Raw genomic sequence first — 8,850 nt, 5'->3', positions numbered from 1 at the left:
GACGCGGCGGACCCGGGCTCTTTACTCGGCGGCTTTGGTGCCGGAGGGAGCCGGGAATGCCCCGATCCCTCAGGGCCAGGGGAAAAGCTCCTGCCATGTTCGCGGGGAGGCGGCGGGCGCCCTTCTCCCTGCCCCGCGCCTGTCACCGGAGTTGGAGTTCGCATGGAGGAGGCCGGCGGAGGAGGAGGAGGAGGAGGAGGAGGGAGGCGGGAGGCGGGAGGAGGAGGAGGAGGGAGGGGGCCGCCTTGTTTGTGGCTTGTCAGCAGCCGCTGGAGACAAGCCTCCATGTGTGAAAGCCGCTTGGCATGAATGCCTGGGCCGTACCAAGCGCCGCGGCGCCCGCGGGGGGAGGCGGCCCCGCCGCCCCGCCGCCCCGCGCAGACAAAAGGCCCGGCACGGCTTCCCCGTGAGTTGCCCCGGTGCTGCCGTAGCGCCCGCCCGGCCCCGCTCCCCGCCGTCCCCGCCATGCCGCCCCGCGCCCTGGCCGCCTGAGACAGGTAAGCGCCGGCCGCGGGCGGGCGGGAGGGCGGGCGGGGGTTCCGAGCCGGCGCCGCCGCCCCCGGGGCCGCTCCCCGCCCGCCGCCGCCGCCGCCGCTCCCCCGACCGAGCCGCGTGTGCCGCAGTCAGCCCCGGGCTGCTCCTGGCGGCCCCGGCTCGGCCCAGGAAAGTTTTGCGGCGGCCGCGGCGCCGTGCCTCAGTTTCCCCCTCCGGGGAGGCACCGCGCCGGCCGGGGGGATCCCGGGAGCGGGCGCGGGAGGGACAAAAAGCGCCTTCCACCTGTTGGCTTCCGTCCCGGCGGCTTTCGAGGCGAGGAAGGGCCGGGGGGAGAGCCCGGGGCGGGCGCCGGCCCCGCTGCCCCGCGGCGGGGAGAAGCCCCGCCGGGGAGGGTGGAAAGCCGGGGTCTTTTGTCAGCCCTCCATCCCGCTGCCTCCGGAGCCAGGCAGAGCGCCGCGGGGATGGGAGATGTTTTTCCCCCTCCTGGATGTCGGGAGATTAGATGAGATGTATTTACAGTTGCCGTTTATCAGCAAGTAAATATCGAGCTCGGCGTGAGAGCAGCAACGTGAAGCCTGCTTGCTCGCTCTCTTGCCGGAGGTTTTGTGGCTGTTATCCTACTGTTGGTGAGGTGGTAATGTGCAAGAGCCAAAAAAAAAAAAAACCAAAAAACCAGCAAAGGGGAGAGAATTCCTGCTCCTCACACCCGGGATTATCACAGTATCGGTACTGGCTTTGGTTAAATTTGGAGGGATATTTTTTTCGTTGTGGCTTGAGACACAGAAAGCCTCCTGAAATGCTAGGTGCATTCTCACGAGGTCTTTTAAGTTTGTCGTGTGCCGTCGTTCAGGTTTCATTGATTCTAGTTGTTTTGTTAAAAAATAACCTACAAGATTCTGAGCTGCACAAATGTTCGTCATCCTAATGTCCTGGCACAACCTATGCGAGGCAGGAGCTGGAAGAGGGGGAGAGAGTGAGGATATGTGCTTTCCCAGTCAATGCTGGGAGGAGAGCATCATGTGTTGAAGAATATGAGCAGGAATGGGAGATGGGGGAGGGAGTCTAAATTGTCCTGAGACCCTATTCAATCCAGCAAGGAAGATGGAGGATCTTGCTGCTGCAAAAAAAATGTACGGCAGAAATCTCAGCCAGCTTCTCTCTGACTTGTTACCTCCCTTCAAAAAATAAATAAATAAGCAGGAAAAGAATCAAAGCAAAACCCTGTGATTTGCTGTAACGTTTTCCATGATACCTTTATCCCACATGCCTTACAATCAGTCCAGTGATGGAGGTATGTGAGAAGCAGGGAGAGAGACTCTGAGGCTTATCGTCACAGGAGGGGGAGAAGTATCAGATCATGTTTGAAAGCAGACTTGTCAGGCAATGAGGTAGGGAGGAAAAATGCCTGTTGTAGGCAAGGCAGCTGGACCTGGGGAGAAGAAGGAGGTGGCTCCAGCACCTATGGTTCTGAAGCTGGGTGGAAAACCCGTGGAGAGGGGATGTAGACAGACGGGGGAGTGGGGAGGAAGGATGTCTAAGGAAGACCTTGGACTGTCTCCTTGGAGGACTTTAAAAAGAGGGGAAATCTTGAACTGAATCAGGGCATGGGCAAGGCTAAAGCACAGCTAAGCTAAGTGTGATGTAGCAGGACTTTCCAGTATGAAAGATCACAGAGGCTGAGTTTTCTAACTTGGCAGAGTTTGGGGCATTTGGTGAGGGGAAGAGATTTTTGTAGCTGGAGTGATTGTGACTTGGGCAAGAATTGTATTTGGGAGAATGAGGAGAGAGTATGTGGCTTGCCTTTTCCATAGGTGGCTTCTCTGGTAGAGGGGCCTTCTGTTAAAATATCCTTGTAAATTTCTGTTTATTTTGCTGGAATCTGACAGTAGCAAGGAGAAAGTCACCTGTCCCTTGTGAAGCGCAGGGATGAAATAGACCTTTATTGCTTTATTGATGTTTCCACGCACCCAGCACCTCCACACACATGGAAACAGCAAGTTTGTGCAAACACACCTGCTTGAGTCGCACATCCTTCCTCTTGAGGGGCAATGTGCACGTGTTGTGAGCGTGGCTCCTGCGTGGACATGGCCCAGCTCTCGTGTTTTCCTCAGTTTACAGGATAGCTTGTTCCCTCAGCCTGGTAGCAGTAGTATATGGCAGCCAACTTTGCGATAGCACCAACTGCATGTGAGGTGGCTGAGACTTTAAACCAGTATGTGACGTGTTCTAGCTTTTCCATTTGTGGCAGCATTCCCATGATGGGGCAGGGACGTACCACAGGTGTCTGGCATGCACAAATAAAATGTTACACACATGCAGAGGACAGATCTCAGGTCAAATGTACCCCAAGTCACTCTCTTTGAGAGAAAGCTGAAGCAGCACCAGCTCGTTGCAGGCAGAGCTCACACGCTGCTCCCACACATGCAGATCGCACGCGTGCACGCTCCACCTTTCCTCTCCAGGATCACCTGTTTGAATTCCAGCTGGGCTGGCAGCACAGGGAAGTTTTGCACCCTCCTGGATGGGGATTTGATGGCCTTTCTGTTCCAGCTTGGCGCTGGACGGGCTTGAGCCACAAAAGCTTAACAACAGGGAACACTAATGAGCCCCTGCTTGGCATGCTGAGAAGAAAGGCCGAGGGCTGAGTGGGCATAAAAACAGTGGCATGGAGCCCCTTGGCCAGAGTCTGAGCCTCGGCACGAAGGCTGGGGAGGGAGCAGAGGCTCTGGAGTCGGGAACAAGACGGCAGCGCTGCAGCAAAGGCAGGAGAGGAGACCATGTTGGGGGGAGGAGAGCAGGCTGCTGTTTCCACATCATCTGAAAACTCAACCTGCTGTCAGGACAGAAGGAAGGCTTGTGCATATTTTATGTCACTTTTCTCCTTCTAGGACAAGCTGCTGATCTGATCAGCTATGCACTTTAAAATCCTTGACGCGCCAATCAGCAAGTATGACTCGAGGCCAATAACCAGCCTTGGCCTCCTGCCTCCGCTCCTTTGTGGACATCCCATGCCGCCCTTCCCCGGAGAACGTGCGCACAATTAAACCCTGCACAGCGTTCCTCAACTGCGGCATGGGATGTGACGAGCTGCATGGAGACGGGGACAGAAAATGGCAACGTGTCAGGGCTGGGGGGGGTGGAGGCGGGGAGGGGAGTTGGCCATTTCTTATGCTGTTTGCTGATGTCTGGAAGGAGACTAAATGGGTAAATTGGTTTTCCTTTGAACCGGTGGTGTGCTGTTCCAGTCAGCTGCTCTCGCTTCAGAGGTCTTCAGTGGCAGCTCAGGAGTTGGTGGGGCTGGCAGTAAACAAAATGCATTTCACTCCTCCAGCCTGAATTTTGTTGGGGGCTGTCAGACGAGAGATTTCTCCTCAGCAGTTAGTTATTCAGTGCTGCTTCTGCATGGCAGAGCCACTTGAGCCACTGGAGATGGGAGCACCACTGGTGCTCCCTGCCCTATGCTTTAAGGGTGCAGGCAGCCCAGGCACTGTAGTTCTGACGACAGTCAAACAGTCTCTCACACACAAACATGTAACTCCTGTGTCCCATAAGCCAACTCACTGCCCTAAACACCATCTTGGGACACATGGGGAAGCAAATATTTTTTCTGTGTGATGCAGAGTTGTGACCCTAACTGAGGCCCTGCTTTATCCTTCACTTGTCCCGTGTGAGAAATGGCCATCAGACGTGGAGGTCTCACAGAAACTTGAGGTCCTGGCACTGATCTGATGGGAAGCCTTAAGCAAATTGCCTTAAAGCTGGCATGGAGCTTCCTGCTGCAGTCTGTGTGATGGGGTGATGCTTGCCCAGCACCCCAAAGGGCTGTGTGTGTGTGTGTGTGTGCAGACACACACCAGCCCATGGACAAAGCGTGTGGTTTTGCACTGAGCGTGACTCACGCGACGGCAACTTCTGCTCGAGGTATGCGCGCTGTTGGACAGTGAATTCTGCTTTGTCCTTCCAGCAGAAAGCAGCACAACTTGCCAGTGACATGGACTGGACATGTATTCCCATAACAACAATATTATAAACATATGGTAAACCTGGTGGAACAACTGCTGTCCGTGTCTCCACGCGAAACAAGGAGCCGGTTAACAGAATCTTGAGGCTGTCTGAGGCTGTATCTCCCCAGACTGTGATCTCATCAGCTTTCCCAAGCTAACCTCAACCTGGTCACTGCTTGGATTGTAAACTTGGGCTGGGTGGGAGGGGGTGGGAGCAGTTAGCAGGAATGGCTATTTGTGATTCAGTCCACTTCCCTGTGACTCAGAACTGAACCATCCCTTGGTAGAGTATTTGGGGATAGTACTCTTCAGATGTTGAACATCAGTCTAGTTCTTAGAAGTTCTGCAGCACCCAGGCTTGCTTGCTTGCTTGCAACTGGGTTTTTCTCAGCATCTTTTTGTGAAAACAAAACCCTAAAAACTACTTCTGACTATTAAAGACGCCATGGTAATTTTTGCCAAAAGAAGAAGGGGGAGTGGTCTTAGCCCTGGGCACTTTGCCAGATTTGAGCTCAGGAAATTGCAGTCTATCTAGGTAAAACTCCCTATAGTTTAAATGAAAAAAAGTATTCATCTCTTACTGTCTTAAAGGGTAAGCACTGTGTTCTCTGAAGCCTTAAACAGACAGTACATTCTGGCTGGAGAGGTGGTTACAGTTGCTTGCTGGGAGAAGAATTTTTTATGCAAAAACTGGGGCCTTTTTTGCATTTTTGGGATGCTTCTAATTGCAAAATGCTGTATGCATTTTAGGTTATTGCAAAGCTTGAATGAATATGTGGCTCCACATACAAATGCAAGGAAATATGCTGGTGTGCTGTTTGCACAGGGAGCAGGCACAGCCAGCAAACACACATCTTTTCTGTGGCAGAAAAATAAGGACCAGTTTTTTAGTCCTGCGCGCGTGCATCTGGGGGCTGGATTTTTGTATGTTTAGCAGCAATTGCTTTTGTAAGCTGCTGCTAGGGCACGTAACAGGCTGTGTGCAATTGCAGTAATGGAATGTGAAAATGCAACTACACACAGACCTGTAATCTTGCATGCAAAACACTGCTGGTCTAGTTCTCCAGGTACCAAAAAATGGTCTGAGATTGTACTTGCCTGTGCATTTAACTGTGTTCACCTGCATTTTTCAGGTGACAGCTGTGTGTATGGAGTGCTGAATGATTATCCTTTCTATTTTTGCTCCAAGAAGAAGGAAATTAAATCTTTTACTAGTGATCATGGCAGTGCACGTGTCGTGATAAGTCCAGGATGGAGGTGGCTGGGAGGTTGCAATGAAAATTCCATAACGCTTTGAAATCCTGGGGAAATGCATGGGTGAAGGAGAGCAGAGTGAGCTCCTGTTCCCCCTACAGATGAGGAGCACTGAACTGCTGTGTTTGTCAATGCTGTCAGGATCTGACCTTACCTTCTGCCAAATCCAGTACTTTCAGGGCCCCCCAAAACAGAATGTGCAGTAGGGCACAGATGGATGCAAGGCTAAATATCCATGCTGGGAAGGATGTCCTTGGATATTCCAGCCCAGGACTCCCAAAGTGTGAAGCAGATCTCCTCCTCCTCACTCAGTGATGTGCCTCAGCCCTGCCCCAGGGAGATGCAGGCAGCTGGGGGGGAGGACACAGGAGAACAGCTCACTTTCTCTGCACTTCACTCTCCAGCTTCTCTGGTGACAGTGATAACAAAGGGCTGCTCAGCATTAGGTGATATGGATCTCTCTCAGCCCACTAAACTTGAGTCCTGCAGGCTTCTCACTAGCCCTCAGGGCTTGGGTGTCACTGTACCCTCCCAGCCTGGGGTGGCCTGGGACAGTACCCCTGGGGACTGACAGCTGAACTTTCTCCAGGAGTTCTGGAGGCATGGATTTCTCCTTACTGAAACCCGTGATTTTATTTTGAGGTTATTTCCTGCCATCCTGGGTCCTTGACTGCAATCACTTCCATTTTGCACGCTGCTCTTTGTAATTGAATCTATCGATGTATATTTAATCCACTTGGCACCGTGGTTGGTAACTAGGCACTGCTTCCCAGCCTTCTGTCACTTGTTTTCACAATTACTGTCTGAAGTTGGGGTGGGTGCCTGTCACTCAGCTCTTTGCCCAATTGCTAGACTGCCTGGGAAGACCTGTGCTTGACAGTCAGCTCCACAGCTGGTACAGCTCCTGTCCTTCCATCTGGACTTCAGCCAGGTGTGTGGGACTTGGGTCATGGAAGCTAAGCCTGTTGGGTTTAATTCTCTTCTCTGCCGCTGATTTGCTTTGTGTGATCACGGGCAAGTCCTTTAACCTCACATGGCCTCCACTGGGTTATCTACTTCAGAAAGGTGTTGTAATGCTTAATTATTGCCAGCTCTTCAGAAACCCCTGGTGGGGAAAAAATGCATTTTATTCAGAAATATCGCTGACCTCCCTGGCCTTTCTAAGCCACCTTGGTGGTGCTTGGAGATATTATTTTTCCAACCTCAATAATGTTTCTTCAATTTTTCATCTGTACATTCACCCACTCTCTCAGCTGCATGTAAAAATGCCAAGCTGTCTGAAGCCATGGAAATATTTTTATAAACTTGACAGCCACGGCAAACATTCCTCCTTGGCAATAAACAAACAAGGTACACAACCTGCCATTAACATCAATTTATAGCAGAGAGACCTTCGTCAGTCATTGATGAGGGAATCCTAGACAATTCTTCTGCTAGCAAGCCATAAAGTAGTGTTGTCTGAGATTAGGAAAATGCTGGATCCTTTGGGTTCCTGTGTGCTGGGAGTAACTGGGAAGCTCTGTTTGCCCAAGTGCATGTGGGAGTTCAAGCAGGCACCAGGTATTTGGTTTATTCAAGGCTCTTGCAAACTATGTTTGGCTCGGGTGTACGTGTGCTTGGGGGCTTGGTGTCTGTTTGTAGGCAAAAAAAGCCTGTTTTCCATAGTGGCAGCTGAAACACAAAGGTGGTACAAATTAAACTGGATAAATTTTAGACACCTGAAAAAAAAAAAAAAAGCTGCAAACAAAAGACATCAGTCAGCATTGGAGGAGCAGAGCCCTTGTCATGCAGCCTCCCATGCACCCTCCTTCCATTTTCCTTGCAGCTGGCTGTGGGCTGGGAGGGTTGGCAAGCACCTGAACCCATGCTGCAACATCTCCCTATGAGCAGCTCCCCACGTAAGCACTCAAACAGTGCTCATTTTGGTGTGTTCTAGGTTCATTTACCCTGAATACATCTAAACACAGAGAGGTCTTCAGAGACCTTGGTGGTGCTGGCAAAAAAAAAAGCAGGTAACCCTCTTTTTCTCTCATTACTTTGAGTTATCTCTTACTTTTCTAGCAGGCTCTCTTCCTGCCATCTTTGAGTGGTGGATTCTCTGTGGTGTGCTCAGGAGAAGAAAGTCTAGACTGTTCTTCACCTGTGTCTTTGATGGAAGACTCGAAGTAGGGAGCCAAGCTTCTTTCTACCACCTCACTCATTCACTGCCTCTCTGTCTCTGTGCCGTAGTTCCTCCCTTCTTAAATGGGGATGACAAGTCTTCACTCTGCTTCCACAAAACCTTTGAAAACTAAGGAGAAAAACATGCAGGGCATTTGTCTTCCCTCTCCAGGAAATCATAAATCCCTCCCCTCTCCCCTCACCCCTCTCCCTTCTCCTCTCTACCTTTTTTTCCTTTCTCCTCTCCTCTCTCCCCTTTTCCTCTCATTTTAAGAGTTGTTATTATTATATTCTGTCCCTTTAGGTCTCCTCTACTTCCACCGCTCTTGCAATCTGTCTCTCTCTGCTGTTTCCATATCCCCTTCTATTTGCAGCTCTCTTCCTTCTGTTCATGTCATTTTCTTCTCTCACCCTGTATCTCCTACCCTCCCCCACTATTCATGCGCCGCGCACTCCTATCGCTTCCCTCTGGTTTATCCTCCAAATTCCTCCCTTATGTGTGTCTCCACCACGGACCCCTTTTTGTTGCTGCCGGCTGCGTGTCCCTGGGAGCTGCTGGCAGGGCTGGCTGGCCAGGCCTGAGGGAGAAGGACAGGGTGTGGGATCAGCTGGACAGCCCCTGCAGGGTGGGGGTTGCCCTCTGAGGGAGCAAGGTGAGGCTCCCTGCATGTGTGTGCTGCTGGCTCTGGATGGAGCTGCCTCGAGTCCTGTTCTGAGCTGCAGCATGGTTGTCACTTTAATGTCGGAGCACTTTGTTTCTGCCTGGAAGCTTGATGAAGTCTGTAGTCTCAAATGTTGTCTCCTGACGTCACCTTAGCTCCTTGGACATGACCTTGTGACTTTCTCTGGTCCCATTGTCCTGTTGCCATTCCCCTGACTTCCCCCTGGCTCTAGACACTCTGTTCTGAAAACATGGGTTGTGTTGTGCCTGGCTGCC

The 8,850-nt window shown here is 51.7% G+C and overlaps 1 protein-coding gene across 3 annotated transcripts in view; it reads left to right on the top strand.

Annotated features, from left to right (window-relative positions):
• Positions 1-254: 254 nt before the first annotated feature.
• BCL9 (BCL9 transcription coactivator) overlaps positions 255-8,850 on the top strand; it is a 57,542-nt gene continuing 48,946 nt past the window's right edge. For all 3 annotated transcript variants that reach the window (XM_071433740.1, XM_071433741.1, XM_071433735.1), the window contains exon 1: positions 255-497. The gene's annotated coding sequence lies outside the window, so the exon portion shown is untranslated. The remainder of the gene's footprint in view (positions 498-8,850) is intronic.

This window comes from Agelaius tricolor, unplaced genomic scaffold, assembly GCF_023055355.1.
Source record: "Agelaius tricolor isolate 1412-34295 unplaced genomic scaffold, bAgeTri1.0.p SCAF_9, whole genome shotgun sequence".
Taxonomy (NCBI): domain Eukaryota; kingdom Metazoa; phylum Chordata; class Aves; order Passeriformes; family Icteridae; genus Agelaius; species Agelaius tricolor.
This window is presented reverse-complemented; position numbering and strand designations above follow the sequence as displayed.